General features: G+C 52.6%; 1 long non-coding RNA gene across 1 annotated transcript; it reads left to right on the top strand.

Moving 5' to 3' along the window:
- The first annotated feature begins 4,505 nt into the window (after window positions 1–4,505).
- Window positions 4,506–16,844, top strand: LOC131479783 (uncharacterized). The gene is made up of 3 exons (XR_009245095.1): window positions 4,506–4,572; window positions 16,180–16,319; window positions 16,638–16,844. It is a non-coding gene; the product is annotated as an uncharacterized LOC131479783 (long non-coding RNA).
- Window positions 16,845–18,823: the final 1,979 nt, after the last annotated feature.

Genomic DNA, 18,823 nt, shown 5'->3' with positions numbered 1-18,823 from the left:
TGTGGGCAGGGTGGGGAGCGCCTCCTTGGGGCTTCCATCTGCCCACACTCACCATCTTTATTGCCAACACTGCAGACACCAGGGACAGTTTAATCCCTGGCTCCCTGTGTCTCAGATGTTTGAGTTAGCCGACAGTTGCTCATTGCCACGGGCTTGTTTACTCCTTGCCAAGTCTCCTGGACAGGGTGGTGAAGGTTTTTGGTTTATTTTGCCATTTTCCTAACCACCTTTATCAATTTTTCCTGCTTAAAAACAGATCATTAAAAACTACTTGGTAGTTGATGCCTTATAAAAAATTTACAGCTGTACTTCTCAGGGGGCATTTCGTTTGGACAATGATCAATGGTCCCGCTGGTGGAGTGGCTGGTACACATAAGCGTGCCACATTGTAAACCTCCCAGCTTACAATGGTGGTGCAGGCTGTGGGAATTTGAAGTCCCAGAGATGCTAAGGCTTGTGCCCAACCTTGTATGATTTCCAAGTGGTCAAGCTGGGATTTGAACACTGGCCTGTAGACTTTGATCCTTATCATTCAACGCCACTTCCAGGTTGAGAAGGACAAACAGAGATCAAAAAAGTAAACCTTGCTGGGGACCAGAAGTGTGCCCTCCTCCAGCTCATGTCTGTTGGTTGGGGGCTGTTTCCTGCCGCCGGGAGGAATCAGGCAGCCACAGACTGCCACAAACAAGGATAGGGTAGGGGCTGGTGGACACCGTGATTTGCACACAGCAGCCTTCCCCAGCAGACTCAATGGGAGAAGGGTAAATGGGCACGCAACTCTCCTGCTTCCCTGGTGCGGGCTGTAGCTTGCTCTGGATTAGCAAAATGGAGGCGCTGCAAAGTCTGGGTGAGTAATAAAATTGGTAATGAACTACCACATTCTTCCCTTTGCTCGAATTCCAGCGTTTCCACAAATTACATGACTGTGGGTCAGATGGTAAATTGTTTAAGTTCCCTGAGTCTCAACTTCTTACTTTTAACAGAGATCAGCACTGTAATGAGCTATATAATCCAGTGCTTAGTACACTGGCTGGCACTCGGAAGCGGGATGCTTGGTGCTTAAATGAATACTTTACATGGATTCTTTTACTTATTTTGCACCTCTGCTTGCACCGTGCATATTCTGGAGTTGTGTGTGATTCATGGATATTTGTAATTTTGAAATTGTCTTTATAATTAAGAATGAGGATCTTCCCCATAAACAACATTGGCTTTACAGAGACTTCTGTTACGACAGCCTGTGATTTACGGCTGGGCCCGTGGGGAGTTGCGGCATTGGAATTAATAATAAAGAGCTGTTAACTCTCTGCCTTTGCCCAGGCTGCCTTCCAAGATGTGATGTGAAATCCTGCTGTTGTTGCTCCAGAATAAATCAATGATAATCTCCCACCCAGTGAGGGGTAAGTCACGAGAGGTACGCCATGTCCACTGCTTTGCTGACATCAGATTTCTTGGAATCATTCACGAACACTTTGGATTGGCCAGATTGCCTGCTGAGCCTAAAATACAGCACATGTCTGCTGACCTTGACTAGGCTCTTCCATGAATCCTCTTTTCCCTTAAGCCGTGGCTGTCGTCTCTAAGGCACACATTAAAGACGACATGATGGTCCCTGCATTTCCACGTTGGCTCCAGTCCGGTGTGGCCTGTTGGCTATGGCTGATGCTTCCAAGTCATATGGTAAGCACAAGGTGGTAGTCCCTGCATTTCCGCCTTGCTCCCCATTTGGTGTGGCCTGTTGGCTATGTTCGGTTCACCTCCTGGCACAGCCTCTGTGAAGGCCACAGATGGGATGCACGTGCCCTCTGGCACTGAAGCTGTCCCTTCCTCTTATTGGTGTCTCTTCGGGGACAACTTGCAAGTTGGAGTTATTTTTTTCTGGCTCATTAACTAGTCTTTTCTCCTCCTCCTCCTTCTCTTTCCTGTCTTCTTCAGTAATCCTAGGCTTCTTTTAGAATGCCTAGGTGAATCCTGGGCTGGTTCTGCAGCACACAGAGAGGAGGTAAGGCTTCGACTTTGCTTTTAAGGAGCAGAATGGAGTTAGAGGAGAAAAACACGAGGCTCTAGTAGCCCTAATGCCGACAGAGGCAGTCTACAGGTTACAGCCTGACGAGTGTTTTATTTTTTTAAGGTAGGTTTATTAATTACCTTAAGATTTACTTATTTATTTGAAAGATATAGGTCTAGAAAGAGAGGGAAGGAGGGAAAGAAGAAGGAAGACAGAAAGAGATTTTCTCCCCTCTGGTTCATTCCTCAAATGGCCACAATGGACAGGGCTAGGCTTCCCTGAAGCCAGGAGCCTGGAGCTGCTTCTGATCTCCAACATGGGTGCAGCATCCCAAGGACTTGGCCCACCTTACTTTGCCTTCCCAGGCCACAAGCAGAGAACGAGATAGGAAGTGGAGTAGCAGGGACATGAACTGGATTCCAATGGGATGCTGGTGCTTGAAAGCGGAGGATTAGCCAATTGAGCCATTGTGTCAGTCTAAAATAACTTTTTAAATGGTGTTTTTAAAATATTATTATTATTTTGCATGTGGTTCCATAGGCTCTGGGGTTTTCCTCCTCTTTCCTAAGTCCCCTCCCCTCACTGATTTCCCCGTATTGTGCATGGACAGTCACATATCCATCATTCTGCTGTTTAAGTGTAACCTCGCATCGTAGGCCCATACGATGACAGAGAGGCCAGCGTCCCATTGTCAAGACATATTTAACAGGTTCATTGGGAGTTCATCTGAGATCAGGAAGTAGAGAAGAACATTGCACTGCATCTTCACACCTGTCTATGATAGTTTCTATTACACAGTTATGATACTTCCCCTTAAATGAGACGCCACAAACCAAAATCAACAACATGAACAATAATAAAAAATTTACAACAACATTAAATACCATGCTACTGAATGACCAATATGTTACTGAAGAAATGGAAAAGGAAATTAAAAACTTTTCCGAGGAAAGCGATGCCACTGTATGACCTATGTGTCACTGAAGAAATTAGTAGGAAAAAAAACCCTTTTTTGAAGAAATGAAATGGAAAACAAAACTGTCAGATCCCATGAGCACTAACAAAGACTTTTGTAATGTCTCTCCTTCATTGTCTCCCGTGTTTTGTAGTAATATAGCAGACGAAAAAAGGCAAGAAGCCAGGGAGGGCCGACAGGACAGGGTGGTGTTTCCTGTGCGCTGGGAGCTGCAGAGGCTTTGGAGAAGTTCCTGTGGAGCTGGGCCTTGACCTGTGCTGCGAGCCAGTGTGTGTGTGCCCGGTACTACCCCTCCTGTCCTCCAGGGCCGCACCGAGGGCCACCTAGTGTGGCCCCGCCCTCACCCCTTCTCCTCACTGTCCAGGGCAGGTGCTGACCAAGCCCAGCCACAGAACCTTAGTTGGGGTTTTCTGGCTGAGAGCCGGCAGGGTTGTTGGTGGAGCCGCACAGATGTGACGTGCAGGACTGAGTGTCTGTGTCTGCGTGCGCACCCACGCACAGCAGGCCAGCAGGAGGGATTGCAGCAGTCCTGACAGCAGCGCTCATCACGGGAGTGAAATGTCTGCAGGGAACTAACTGGAGAGTGGGGGGTGGAACTGCTGGACTCTGGGCTCTAACTCTACTGGGTCCTGAATGTCAGCTGTACTTTCCTTTGCCCTTGACCCTAAGAGCTGGTTTCTGGGCTTGCAAGCGGGACGCCTTCCCGAACGCAGCCGTGGCTAAGTGAAAACAGGTGGCGACGGGTGGCGGCTGAGGAGCGAAGGACCAGTGCCAGCAGCTGCGGGCTGTGGGCACAGTCAGTCAGAGGGCCGGGTGCTGATTCCTCTCCCTCCCTTCCTTTGTCCTTTTAAACGATGTATTCACCTTTAATTGAAGGGCAGATTTACAGAGAGAGAAGACAGAGAGTGAAGGTCTTCCATCTGCTGGTTCACTCTCCAAATGGTCACAATGGACAGGGCTGGGCTCTTCTACAGCCAGCAGCCAAGAGCTTCTTCCAGGTCTCCCACATGGGTGCAGGTCCCAAGGCTTTGGGCCATCCTCTGCTGCTTTCTCAGGCCACAAGCAGAGAGCTGGATGGGAAGTGGAGCAGTCGGGATTCGAACCGGTGCATATATGAGATGTTGGCACAAGGAAGGCAGAGGATTAGCATGATACACCACTGCATCTGCCTCATGAATGCCCCAAGGTAAGCGAGGAAATGCAGACCGTGGACAGTTTCAGACAGGCCAGACCCTGTTAAGCTCTGCTCCCCAACCCACCTGCAACTTCCACTGCAGTCTCAGCATCTTGTCTAAAAATTTGCCCATGAGGAGTACTCGGGGAATAGAGGTGACCACACCGCTTGGACATTTGTCCCAGGCCCAACGCTGGCTCAGCCTGGGTCGATGAGCCCCTCTCTGTCTCGCTGGCTGAGACAGGAAGCTAGGTCTGCACACACAGGTGGAGACAGCAGGACCCCGTGGGCTGTTCTGTTTTCTACTCAACCCTGTTACCTTAGCAACAGCATCTGCACAGGATACAGGAGGCAGCAAGCAGCAGGGATCTCTGGCTTGACAGAGAGTGAAGGAAGAACTGGCCTGGAATCAAGGTGGGTGCTCCACCAGCCACCGGATGTTCTAGCAGCTCCAACCCGTGCAGCTCCTGCCTACCGCAGGCCTGGACTGCGCAGGCGACAGCCCTGGGGCTCACTCAAGGGGACAGCCAGTGTAGCAGGCATTACAGCCAGTCTTTCGTGAATTTACTACTTCTGTTTTTTTAATTGGTGAGTTGAAATTTTATTGACTTACTTATTTGAGTGGCTGCAGGGGGAGGGAAAAGAGTGCAAGAGAGAGAGGGGAAATCTTCAGGCTCATTTCCCAGATGAGAAGCTGGGCCAGGACAAAGTCAGGAGTCAGGAGCTTCACCGGAGAGGGAACTTGGCTGGGTTGTTCCCTTCTGAGGCCTGGGAGAGGAGACTCGGTGCCACATGCCCCTCTGCTGCCATCTGCACCATCCCTCAGCTTGTGAAAGCATGAGCCTGCAGGCCCGCCTGGCACCCCCTGCCAGCATATGGGTCAGTTGTCAGCACATCAGTCACCTTAGAGGCACCCCCGTGATGCCCGCATGTTAACTCAGGAACCTCTTCCCAGGCCTTGTCTCGAGCATGGTCATATTTTGAGGTTCCGAGAGTTAGGTTTGCAACAGTATGCATTGAGGAGGGAGGACACTTCAGCCCCAAACAAGTTTTAGAAGTCACGTGACTTCTCATTCGTCACTCAGGGACAGCGCATATGCTTGGAGGCTGGTTTCTGGTGGCGGGGAGGTTGGTTGTTTTTCTTGTTTGTTGTTTGATTATAGGCCCAAAGCACCTGCAATTGAATCATATGGATCCTTAGCAGAAATAGGTCTGCTCCAAGCCTCAGAGTCAGAACTCGAGGGCACGTCCTCCGGCTTCACAGTCACAGAAAGTATAGCCTAAATGAATGGATTTAGGAAAAACCGAGTGGCAAAGCCCCTAGATAGGCTAAGGGTGGCTGATACAAAAGCAAAAGGAAGGGGAACCAGCCATGTGTGACATCTGTAGGCCTCGCACAGTTCATCCCCTGACCTCCTGCAGTGTGATTCACCCTGGAGGGTCATGACAGGGCCTCCTTTCCTGCCCTAGGCTGACCTCCCAGGGCGGAGGGGGGAATGCCCTCCCAGCCAGCCCCCACCTGCAGGCAGCCGGCAGATGCCAGGAATGGCCTCAAGGGAGGGCCTTTTCCCAGCAGTGCAGCCCCCACAGGTTAGTCCTTCCCCTGGGCAGCATCCTCCTGCAGCCGCCGCCCCTGGCAGAGCTCAAAGCATCCCCTGCCCCTCAGGATGTGAGACCCGAGCCTCCTGGAGGGCGCACCAAGAGGCAGGCAGAGTCATTCTCCAGAAGCACCCGCAGAGTCAGGACAGCAGCTGCTGACGCTGCTGCTTCCAAATGCACCATGAAGTCATGTGATGCGGGCATTGCTTCCTTGCAAGCTGGCCCACGGGGAACTGGCTCGTCACTCACGGTGACCTTTCAACCATTTCCCAGACAACCCACGAGAACCTTCTTCAAGAGACATCCGCTGTAAACGTAAACGCGCGGCAAACCCATGTCCTACGCCCATGTTGAAGTGGTCACCAGCCTCCTTGGCCAAAAATCGGCGAAACAGCTGGTGAGTGGGCCTCCGAATGGAAGTGATTTTCCTAGCACCATGACAACAAGACACCCTCCTCGCTAATGGCCGTAATCCACCCTCGTCTTGCGCGGCTGGTTCCGGTTTAGAATTCTTGCTGCGTAAAATACTCGCCGGGCTGGCTGGTGCGCTGGCGGTGACTCACCTGCAAGGGGACTGCAGGGGACCGCGAGGCTTCCTTTGGAAGAGCAGTCCCAGCCCCTGAAGCCGCGCGTCTTCCGCCCTGTTCCGGCCAGGGCGGAGCTGTTCTTGCGCTCTTGTCAAAGTTGCACTTGCCAAAGGAAGCAAAGCGGTTAGCACGTGTCAAACCCTGGCACTTGCCTTACGGAGTTGGAGGAAATACAGGCAGCTTTGATTAGAGGAGTCGCTCCCAGCCTCAGGGCAGAGCACGTTGGGTCCCTTTCCAGCTATGTGGCACCGCGGGTGGCCTTTCCTTCAGGGTCACCTTGTCACTGTTGGGATGCCTTGGCTTCTGAGTACCTCAAGGCTTAACATTTCTTCTCACTGTAAACACACTGTGTGTAAACTTGCAATAATAAAAAGTGGAATCCAAAGGGTCACTCTCAATGAGATCTATTTCTTAATTATCTCTTATTAAAAAAGAGATTTATTTGAAAGTGAGTTATGGGGGAAGGGGAAGAGATGTGAGAGACAGAGAGAGAATCTTCCAATCGCTGGTTTACGCTTCACAATCTTGTAACCCCACAACAAATATCTCAAATACAAACATGCATTTCCTGTTGGTTGCTTCTCTGGAGAACCCTAACACAGTGACTCCACATCAAGAAAGTCATCTGAATTTTGACGTGTTACCCCAGTTTCTCATTTGGAAGCCAGCTCCCAGAGGCAGGCCTTCCACCCTGCACTTTTGGGGTGTGCTTCAAGTAGGGGCCCCTGTGTATGTATCAGGCACCAGGTATGGTGGCTTTTCCTGCCATGCTTTTTTTTTGCTGTGGCAACTCAGCAGTGCGCGGAATGTCAAGTGGAGATGCTACTGCTCTGTCTTGTTATCTCAGTTATGGGGGTGCCATCACAGAGGCGCTGTCCCCGTGTGCTCTCAGCGACAGCTCTGGGAAGCGCGTATGGATGGAGTGATGCGGGAGGGAGTAGCGGCAATGACAGATTCCTCCCCTGCTTACTCCAAACGACTCCTGCCTTTGACTTCTGCTCTTTCTCTTGGCCAGCACACCTCGTTGCACCCCTTGCAGCTCCCAGGAGAGGCAGTCCCTGGGCACAGTGGCGTTTCCCCTCTAGGTCACCACACATGCCTGACTCTTGGCAGAGCCTCTAGACTGCACCATCTCACCACGGGGATGAAGAAACAAAGACTTAGAAGTTCCACTTGCTTACTCAAGATCAGGCAGCTCACAGGTGCTACAACCAAGAGCCAAACCTGGAGCAAAGGCCAAATCCCATTATTCTTGCTCATCTGGGATGACATGCTGTTCTGATCCAGGAGTTCACACAGGAGGACATGCTAACCGGATCACCACTCTCCGTAGGTTCTCTTCCTCGCTTGTCTTAACCTCGTTTTGCTTGGTTTCTGCTGAGGGCTAGACCTGGGGTATGAAAACTGGGAGTCCTTGCCATTTCACCTTCCATCCCGTGCCTAGCTGCCCTCCCGGTGGAGGCTGGTATGCAGTTCCCAGGTGAAGGAACTTGGGTGCTTATTACATATAACAGAAAAGGACAGTCTAGACCAAGCACATTAGCCTAGTGGCTAAAGTCCTCGTTTTGCACGTGTCAGGATCCCATATGGTCGCCAGTTCTAATACCAGAGGCCCCACTTTCTTCCAGCTCCCTGCTTGTGGCCTGGGAAAGCAGTCAAGGACAGCCCAAAGCCTTGGGACCCTGCACCCGAGTGGGAGACCTGAAAGAGGCTTCTGGCTCCTGGCTTCAGATTGACTCAACTCCACTTGGGGAGTGAATCATTGGATGGAAGATCTTTCTCTCTGTCTCTCCTCCTCTCTGTATATCTAACTTTCCATTAAAAATAAATGTTTTAAAAAAGAAAAAAGAACAGTGCAGTCTGGGTTGCAGCAAGGAGCCACCTCACCCATTGTTGATTCATCCAAGAGAGAAGCACAAATTTCTGAACTTAGTTCTGAGGGCTCCCTGACCTTGGACTCTCCTCACAGTCTTTCAAACATAGTCTAGTGCTCTCTGGGTCAATCCTGGACTCCACGCACCTGCTTCTTCCAGCCCACCACAGTAACTGGCATCTCCCAATTCTCCTACCAGGCATGACTTCTCTCATCTTTTTAGAAAATTATTTATTTGGAAAAGAGAGAGATCTTCCATACATTGATTCACTTCCAAAATGCCCACTACCATCAAGTCTGCCAGACTGAAACCAGCAGCCTGGAACTCACTGCAGGCCTCCTGTGTGGCTAGCAGGAACTCAAGCCAAACTCCTGCCACAGATATGAACTCTGGCCTGTTCCAGTCTTCTGGGCGCACCAAACCTACTCTCCCAGGGCAAAACTCTGTCTTGGCCAGAGCTGGCCCCTCGCCAGACACTTGGAGACAGACGGCCTGCCCCTTTCTTTGGAGGGTTCTTACGGCAGCGTCAGGTGGCAGTGTCCTGGTGCTCAGGTACCGGAGGGGTGAAGCTGCAGACTGGACCCCCCCACATCCCCGACCCCTCTGCCCTTTCTCTGCTTCCTTTTCCTGCTCCCCTCTCCCCCGAAAGTTAGCTCCACAGGGTTTCCGTTGCTTTGCTCCAGCAGTGCCAAGCTGCTCCCCCCTCAGTAACTCTGTTGAATGGACAGCCTGGCTGCCCGTGGTCTTGTCCATCGGCACCACAGCCCACGACCATGGTGTTGGAAACACCAGGAATTCTGGCTGTTCCGCTGTCCCAGAGCTCAGCTGCCTCAGAAACACCAAGAGGATTTCAGAACCTCCCTCCCCTCAGCCACAACAGTGAATTGCCTAGGAATGCATCCCAGGTACTGCACGGATGCTGCAGGGAACTCCTCCTCCTCCTGGGAGCCTTGGCCCTGCTGAATCACTGTCTGGCCGCAAGCCCTTGGCATGCCTCATAGCCACGGCCTGGGGCTCCCCTTGCCCTTGCTGTCTCTCCTTCCAGAAAGGAGCCTGTCTTACTTAGCTTCACTTTCACAGCACCCAGCTAGCAAGGGTGTGATAAATATTTGATAGATAAGTAGGTACCTGGACTTCCACACTCAGAGAGAGCCAACCCCTTGTGAATTAATTACATGACTCAGAGGCCATGGCACAATGAGTTCATTTCCCCTTATTGTGATTAATGGTTGCGTTTCCAAAGAGTTTTCCAGTTCACAGATTTTAGCTTTATATATTGTAAGTTTCAAGATATCACTTATGTAATAGTACTCACTCCAAAAAGACAACTTTAACGGTAAAACGGATGACTATCATTCCTTTCCTTAGATTTTAACTATCTCATTTCACTTAGACTTTTGCACTTGATCTTAGCCAAAAGGCCGAGAAGCAATCACTTAGAGATTTTTAAAAAAGATTTATTTATTTTTATTCGAAAAGCAGATGTACAGAGAGGAGAGACAGAGAGGAAGATCTTCCGTCCGTTGATTCACTCCCCCACGTGGCCGCAATGGCCGGAGCTGAGCTGTTCTGAAACCAGGAACCAGGAGCTTCTTCCAGGTCTCCCACGTGGGTGCAGGGTCCCAAGGCTTTGGGCTGTCCTCGACTGCTTTCCCAGGCCACAAGCAGGGAGCTGGATGGGAAGTGGATCAGCCAGGACACGAACTGGCACCCATATGGGATCCTAACACATGTAAGGTGAAGACTGAGTCACCAAAGCTTAGCCTCTTGTCTGCTTCTCAGTTGCTGTAGACCCACATCTGGCCATGACTTTTCTCTGTTCTGGGCACAGGATCTACCGGGGAGCTCCCTGCAGGGATGACCTCGGGCACCTGGGCACAGACTGTCTCCTCTGTCTAGGTGGAGCCCAGGTTTCAAGGGGGACAAGCACAGGACGCAGAGCTCCTCTGGATGAGCCACCCCAGGCTCGCTCTCATCATCCTGCAAGGCATTTTCTTCCTTTGTGGTTCATTATTACTTTTCCAAGAGTTTCTCATAATTGTTTTCACCTTCCCATCATCCTCTTTTCTCCCCTGCCTACACCTTCCATACACACACCTCTTTGAGCTTTATGCGCTTCTTGATCCTCAGAAGATGAAGGTATTGGAGTGGAGCTCTTTTCTTAAGCCAAGAGCTTGAATTACATGCCCATTGACTTGCCACCAAGCGCTATTTCTGAGCGTCACAAGTTGAGTGCTACCTTCTCTTTCTCTTTGCATTGCTTCTGAAAGGACTCTTCCTTCCCAGACAAAGGAATGCCTTGCTGAAACTAATATGCTCTGCAATGCAGGAGGGATAAACACATTGACCGTGTCAAAACATTACTCCTGGGATACTGACAGCATTAAGCGCCGGAAGTGTGCCCAGGCTGGAAGAGAGTCTGCTCAGTGCAGTAAACCAATGGATCCTGGTTCGAATCAGAGTCCAGCTCCTCGGTACCAGTGGTCCTGACGGACAAGGTAAAAAGTGTCTATTTTCTGTCAGTTGTGAAGGACTGGGCGCAGCTCCACATGCAAATAGTGCTGATGAATTGCACTGGAAGGCTAGACTGCTGTCCCAGCTCATTCCTGTCACAAAAAAAGTATCTTTGAGAGCTGCCCGAGTCCATTGCGAACGTTTCTGGGTGCTTTGCTTCCTTCCACGTGGTACAAGGAAACGAGGCAAGAAGGGAGAACCCTTTCTTGGGGAGATCTGGGGCACCCCAAGAGTACAGGACCAGCCATGCCATGGACTGGTACAGGAGTACATGGCCCCGTGGCCGGGCTGGGGGCCACCCCAAGGCTCCCACCTGTTCTCCAGGACTTCGCTGCCTCTCCTCCTCCTTTTACTCTCCTCTTTTTAAGAGCGGCACCTGTGTTTAGGAACCGCTGCCTCTAGTAGTTGGCAGCTGAGATATTTACAGACCAGTTAGCCTGACCATGTGAACTGAGTTTCCTTTCACTGTCGCCAGGGACCGGCAGGCAGCTTAAGTGCTAACAGCAGCAGGCAACTCACTCAGGTGATGGCCTCGGCAAGCTTTCTAGGTGGACTGTCCCCTGGCCACTTTCTTCCTGTCTTCAGAAGGATGGAGCATGTCTGCCTTTGCATCATGCTGTGGCTCCATGGGCCTGATGCGCACTGCTACTCCCTACAGTTCCATGTGGCCACATGTTTCTCACACCCTCGCCATGCCCCTGACCCTGGAGTCTAGGTGACCCCCTGCCTGTGTCCCTGCAGGGGGTAATCCATCCCCATCCCCAGCGTGGCCACTTCTCTTTCCTTCTCATTATGTTCCAGGTTCCCATGGTGAAAACTTACCCAGCCTCCTTTTCTAGCTTCAATGCCCCCTCTGCGGCCAACCACGCCTCCTAAAGCGACAAGTTAGCATCCCTGTTCTTCCACATTCTAGACTCAGCTTGGTTCAAACCCACGATGGCCCAGTTCCTGCCTGCAAAGGCCCCTTGAAGCCGCACCGTACACCTCATCAAAGACTTCCTCACTGCCTATTCTGTGCTCAATGCTCTCATATCTTTGGGGCTTCCCCCTCCTGGCCACTTCCTCACCTCACGGTGCAAAATGTATTCCTGCGGCCTCTATGATGCCCCTGTTGAGGTTCGTTTGTCCCCTGGCCTCTCCACACCTTTCTCAGGGTCTCTCGCTGGGGCCTTAGAAGCTGGGGTTCAGGAGGGTCCACTTCCCACTGTTCTGGGATGGCTTCTTTTGGTCTGCTCTTCTGGCCCCTGGCAAGCCCGCAGCCTCTGTTGACTGTTTCCCAGAGAGCAGCTCCAGGCGTGTCTTCCAGGCTTGGCACCCTTGTTCCTCTGTCCTTCCAGAAGCGTTCACCTGCCTGTCACACAAGCACCATCTTCTCATGGCTAGTCCTGTACTCACCACCACAAGCACATCTGTCACCAGCCTTGAAACTGCACACAGTAGATCCTGCCAACCCTTCTGAATTCCCATCTCCTCTCCCCTTGTCTGCCTACAGAAGCAAAAAGGGAGCACCCGTCCAAAGCCAATGTGTGTGAGTGCATGAATGAACCCCAGCACACAGGCCACCAGAGCTGCAGCTTGGGTCTGAACCCAGACGCCATCTGCCTTTCACCACTTTGATTTCCAACAGTACATCCTTCACACAAGCACATGTGCCTGCCTTCCACATTGGTCAGCTAGGATTCTGGAACACTCCAGAACCTGACCGCTCAGGTGCCTATCTGCATTCCTTCCCGTCCACTTCACTCCATTCCTCCTTCTCGCAACTGTCCCTCCCAGGAAGAGAGAAGGAACACTTTGACAGCGCGGGATTAAAACCATGCATGACATCATCTTGCAGGAGGCATTGCTCAGGGAGGAGAGGTGGTGATGACTCCCCAGCCACAGTGAATCACCGGGAGCCGCTGGGAGGGGCGGAGGAGGAGCGGGAGAGGAGAGTGGATGGCTGTTCCCCCGCTCCTGGTGGTGCCTCAGGCTGTGAACACCCTCTGAGCCTCCCTCCCCGACAGGAAAACATGGTGGCGGCTCCACATGATTGGAACCTGGTCTCTGGATCGGCGCACCTCACACCGTCTACTTTACAAAACACTGCACAAGTATTTCCATGCCTTCCACGTGCAGGCGGGTGAGCCGCGGATAATTTTATCGCGTGTGGTTCTCATGACTCGAGCCAAAGTCCCGATTTTACCGCCTTTTGCAGACTGGGAGGCTTGGGCGTGGAAGGGTTAAGCGCTCGGCCATGCAGCTAGCAGTCCCACAAATCACCAACTCAAACCCAGGTCCATCTGACTGCTGCCTCCAAGTCCCAGTTGCTTTGCAGTCACACCCAGAGCACGCGGCATCCTGTTGCAACGCGCAGCTCTGAGCCTTTCCCATCGCGTCCTTGGGCCTCATCTGTGAAAAGAACGCATGATGCAGACGCCCCCGGAGGAGCCTTTAACCCTCCGGGGTTCTCTGCCACTGGTGTAGTGTCCCCTGAGTGTGGCCAAGAAACAGGAAGGACAGGGGGACCCAGGCAGCTCAGCCCTGGCAGCGCGGCGGACGTTTGTCCCCCCCCAGTCCCTGTCCCCGCAGGCACGTTGTCTCCTCTCCTGCCCGCCCTGCACCCGGACAACCGGTGCCCCGGATAGGTGTGGGATCAGTGAGGGCCCCGGGGCTGGGGGTGGGCGCCGGGCCCTCAGAGGGTTCCCCTCACCCGCTGACCCGGGAAAGCGACGCAGCTGTGTGTGATCTGCGCGCCCGGGCGCCCGGGACGTGGAGGTCAGCGCGGAGCCGAGGTGAAGGCGCTCGGTTGGGCCGCCTCGGCAGAGCACAGCGCTTCCCATCCCTGCCCGCTCAGAAAGCCAAGCCGCCAGTTTTCCTTCGGAATGATACCGCTGAAAACTTGCAAGGTCGCCGAGGACGCCCGCTGGGCCTGGGGCTGGGGGCAGGGCGAGCAGAGAAGGGGACCATGCCCGGTGCTCTTGGCACCTAAAGCGCCCTGAAGAGGGCAGCGCCCTGATGGAGAGTAAGAAACTGCACAGGCTCTGTGCTCGTGGAAAGGGAGAGGACCGGCTTCTTTCCTCCCTCTGGCCTGCGGTTCTTCTGTGAGGACACAGGCAGAGCTGCAGACTCCCAAGCAGCGGCTGTGCGGGGCTGAGGGTCGTGGGGGGCGGGGGTTGGGGAGCGGGCGAAATCTTGACTGGCATCAAGTTCATTTCAGAGCAGCTGACTTTGATTTCATTTAACTTCATTTCATTTTCTCACCAAGTGCTAAGGAGGCTGGAGATGGAAATGCTGAAAATTCGTTTAGAAAGTTAAACAAGGCATGAAATGAAATGAGCCCTTATGTTTAGGAGGGCTCTGCCATTTTGAGAATTTGCCTGCTGAATTTGGAGCAATTTTTAGTTTGCGATGTATGGAGACAGACAAGGCACGCACACCCACATGGCAAAATGACACAACTGCACTAAGAAGGAAAGGCGTTGGGGAAAGCTTGTTGGTTTTGCCCCGGCCGCCGAACTTTGCAAAATGTATTCTGCTCACCAAGGCTGGCCAAAGAGGCTGTGTTTTATTACAGAATGGGATGTATACAAAGAGATAGCACAATCTCGGGGGGAGCCCCCCTCTGGCCTGGGATCCCCACAGGAGTGTTGTTGAAAAATGTTTGAATATTTACTTGTTTGAAAGGCAGAGTTGAGAGAGAGAAAGAGAAAGCCCGTGTACTGGTTCGCTGCCCGCATGGCCACATGACTGTAGCTGTGCAGCTGGGCTGGTCCAAGGCCAGGAGCCAGGCATTTCCTCTGGATCGCCCATGTGGATGCAGGAGTTCAGGCACTGTGCCTTCTTCCTCTGCTTTCCCAGGAGCGTTAGCAGGGAGCTGGACTGGAAGTGGTACAGCCCGGGCTCAGAGTGGCACCTATGTGGGATGCCAGCATGGCATCCCTGCCATGCCTGCTCCCCGGATCGCTGTTCTCATACATTATGGTTTTGGAAATTGTGTAGGTGGATATAAACTCTACAAAAGCTTCCAGATCACCATAAATAAGAGAACGTGAGAGCAGGGCCCTCCACATTCAATCCTGGGGACACCTGGGTGCCAGCCTCTGTTCCCTTCCCTCCCCCATGTGGGCAGGTCACTCCCCCTCGCTCCCCGCAGTCCCTTCCACATCCTTAGCAAACCCCAGGTTTGAACTTCAGGAAGCCAGGCCCCAGAAGAGCTTCATGTCAATAATTGATCTTTGTGGCTGTTCTAGACAAGATCACGGTTACTTTCAAGAGGTGGGATTGAACTGGAAGAGTTCAAGGATAATAATGATAATGAATCAGCTTCTGTTTTGTAATATAGTAAAGAAGAAAGAGTTCCGGAAATCGTATCTAATTCCAGCAAAGTAATTGCAGCCTGCTCCCAGCTTGAATGAGCAGGGAGGTACAGCCCCCAGGAGCTGCTGCTTTTAGCGGCACCACCTCAGGATGAATGCTAGCTATTTTCAGTTGCATGTGGGAAAGCCGAGGAGGATGCCAAGCTGGGGCAAGCTGGCATCGTGTGTGAGCTGTCAGCCCAGCTACTTCCTTCCACTCAGATCCATTACTAATTTGCAGTCGGCGTGTGGCCTTTTTCTTGATTCAATTTGGGGTCCTGCTTTCTTCCTTTCTCTGCCGCCTTACCTTCCCACCTATCCCTACCCCTCCCACTCCCAGCCTTTGGCTGAGTGCAATGGGTAATAACAGCCTGAATGCCAAGTGGGTTGTACAGAATCCTTAGGGGGAGCTGTGAAATGAAGCACATTGTTCTTCAGGGCTCTTAGGCACCAGAGTGTACCCAGCAACACAAACAAACTCATATGCAGTGAAATTATACATCTCTCTCTATAATTTATGCCAAATGGCATAAGGCAGAGACGGGGCCTTAAATAGCTCTTGGGCATGTGGTTGCCAGCCAGCACATCAGCCCCCAATAACCACCACTTCCTGATAATAAAACTCTTGAATAACCTCTCCTCCAAAGTGGGCCAGATAGATCTAGTGCGTGGCCTTAAGCAATTAGAATTCAGCCAGAGTGCTGGGAAGTCACTCCAAGATTAGGTTACAAAAATTCTCTTCCCTCTACTGTCCTCGGCCACCTGCCACGCTGTGAGCTACTAGAGGCCTTGGTGTGAGGAGCTGAGGTCTCCAGCCAGCAGCCATGGCTGGGTATCTTTCCTCAGTAGGACTTGTATCCAGTCCTGCCTGAAACTTGATTGATGCTTGGGAGACTCTGGGCCAGAGGTCCACTAAGCTATAACCATCGGGGGACCCATGCTCTGGGGGGTAGGAACCTAACCTGGTCCTTTCCCCAGAGCAGGTGAGACCCTGCGGTGAGCACCTCTGGTGACAGGCCCTCCTTCGTCCTTGGGCTGCTGTTGGCCACAATTTACTCCTTTGTATCTTTGTAGCAGCTGTTTCCTGTGTTTCTCTTCTCCACACCATAGGTCCCTGCATGCCCCCAACATCTGACTCAGAGCGCCCTGTCTCCCGCCTCGGCCGCAGCACACTGCCTTGCAATGTCCCCATCTGTAGGAGTCTGGGTGACACTATGAAGAAAGCAGCTCTGGAGACCTGCTCTGCACAGGTGAGGGCCTCCTGGTGGGCGGCGTCCCAGTGTGGGAGGAGTGTGCAGCAGAGGGAGGAGCCCCAGCCGAGGCAGAAGGCTGGCGACTGCAGAGGGGCCTCTGTGGAACTGGTTCAAACCCACCAGGTCTGACTCACTACTCCAGGGCTTTCATTCTAGAGGGTGGGGCCCTCCTAGGCCCTACTACCTCAACAGAGCCCCAAGGGGGGCCAAGCACCGAGTACAGAAGCTTCTGGGGGACAGACCACCCCCCAGCCACAACTTGTAGGCCTTTGAGGTCACTACTGCTGGAGAGCAAGAAACTTCTTCCCCTTCCAGTGCTCCAGACTTAGCTCGGTGCTGAGCTAAAATGCTGCTCCTGGACTGGATCAGTGACCATTTCCCAGAAGCAAGGAACACGGGCAGAAAGGGGCCTCTGGGGGCTTGCAGGAATCCCACTGTAGCATTCTCAAAGCGTTTGCTATAAGAACACTTGGGCTAATTGCACAGTACATACCAAGGACAATCCAAGAAGGTTGTGGGAGAATGGAATAAAGTGAAAAAGCCATTTTGGTGGAAAGCAGTTTAAAACACATATGTTCCTCCCCCCATTTAATGCATGGCTTTAAAACCTTTTGTAGACCCCGGTTAGATCACAGCTCCTCAGCCCCAAAGTTAAGTTCATGGGAGCGTGCTTAACAGTTGGAGTTCCTGTAATCTGAGTGATTATCAGTTCAACCCACGACGTTGGAGTGGATTTGTCCCAGGCATTAAGAACCTTCTTTCCCTTCATTTACAGAGAAAGCCAAAATGAAACTGTGCAAATATCCCTCGGCACAGGGTTAGGGACAATTGTGGAAAAGGATTAGGCTGTGGTGGTGTTGGGGATGGTGTAGACTGTGACAAGAACAGGTTTTTGCAGGAAGATCAGACAGCTGTGGATCCGCCGGAAGCCCGTGTGGTTCATTTCCGGGTCTTGACCATGGTCCCAGGCTCTTCTAGTTGCCTCGCTCACAGCAGCTTCTGACCTCGGCCCCTGACGCTGATGGAAAGTCCTCCCCAGCTGCTCTACAGAGTAGCTCTGCATGCTGGACTGTGTCACTCGGCCACTCATCCTCTTCAGCCGCTCCCTGGCCAAGGGCTGGCCTGTGTCCAGCCTGGTGACCGTCTGAGGCCCCGTGTTGGTCTGTCTTCCAGTCACACTGGCCGTCTTTCATGAGAACACGGAGGTCACCCCACCCTTGGGGACACACACACTCCCTCGAGGGCCTGTTTAATCCTGTTGTCCCTTTAGATTTCATTTCACTTATGTTTTCCTCCGAGATCTCCCTGACATCCCTGCTGAAATCCAATCTATTACGTTCTCTGGACCCCACACGCTGCAATCGTGCTCATTTGTGTGGGTATGTGACCCAAGTTGCCTCCTTCTTGTTTCGTTGTAAATCCCACACAGGCAGAGGCTGAGTCTGGATTTGCTGACACTGAACCTTTGGCACTCAGGCAGCACGCGCTTTCTGCACGAGGCGGAGATGGCCAACGTGCCCCCTGCCCAGGGAGCTCCCCATCTCCCGTCCAGCCTGTGCAGGCACCCTGACCTCTGGGTTAGGTCTTCAGCTGCCAGCCAGGACCAAGAGCCCACCCCTCTAGACACCTGATTTTTGCCAGCAGGCAGGGATTTGGAGAACATTGGTCTGGTGGTCTTCCAGCCTTTGCCACACAAACAACAATGTCCTTACTATCAGCTTTTAAAGCACAAGCCTGCACAGACTGGAGACTGCGGGAGAGCGCCCGACTCATTTGAGATAATTGCCTTCCCTCCTCCCTCCCCCATCTTCCATATCTGTGAATCAGCACGTGGAAAACGGAGCTTCCCACACCATCCCAGCGAGGCTTGGAGTGAGCAAAGCAGAGCAGAAACTGGACAGGAACCAAGTCTGCCCTGGTGGGAAAATCACATGGTGCGTCACAGGAGGGAGGGAGCCGAGCTGTCGCCTCTTAGCAACATCCACGCAGGCGGCAGCGGTCAGATCACCGTGTCTTGGAGAGGGATGAAAATATCCGGTGACATCAGCTGCTCCCAGTACAGTCAGGGCAGCCCAGGGGTGCGTGGTGTCAGGACAGCCTGTGCCAGCCGCGTTTATTTACCTGAGTCATTGGAACAAAGCAGTTCCAGACTTTGCCTTGCTGTGCAGGAACCCTTGCCAGGTGCAGCGCGTCTTCCCCCAGGGCCTTCCTGTCCATAGCACACACAACCCTGGCATCTCTCCAGTTGCTTGGACCACCGCAGGTCCTGACTATCGGCGGCAGTTGAGAACCGTTCCTTGTCTGTGCCATGAGCTTGCCCTGGCAGCAGCCTCAGCCTGGCATCTTTAGGGTCGCCAGAGTCTCTGGGGCCTGGTGCAGGGTTTCTGGTAGGCTTGGCTTCATTGATCCTGGGGAGCACACAGGCTTCTGTAGTGGCTGCCTGTTCCATGGTGCAGTACTCTGGGTTCTGCAAGGTGTGCGTGACCCCAGGAACGAGCCGT

Source organism: Ochotona princeps, chromosome 3, assembly GCF_030435755.1.
Source record: "Ochotona princeps isolate mOchPri1 chromosome 3, mOchPri1.hap1, whole genome shotgun sequence".
In the NCBI taxonomy this organism is placed as follows: domain Eukaryota; kingdom Metazoa; phylum Chordata; class Mammalia; order Lagomorpha; family Ochotonidae; genus Ochotona; species Ochotona princeps.
The sequence above is the reverse complement of the archived record's forward strand: the minus strand, read 5'-3'. Positions and strand labels throughout refer to the sequence as shown.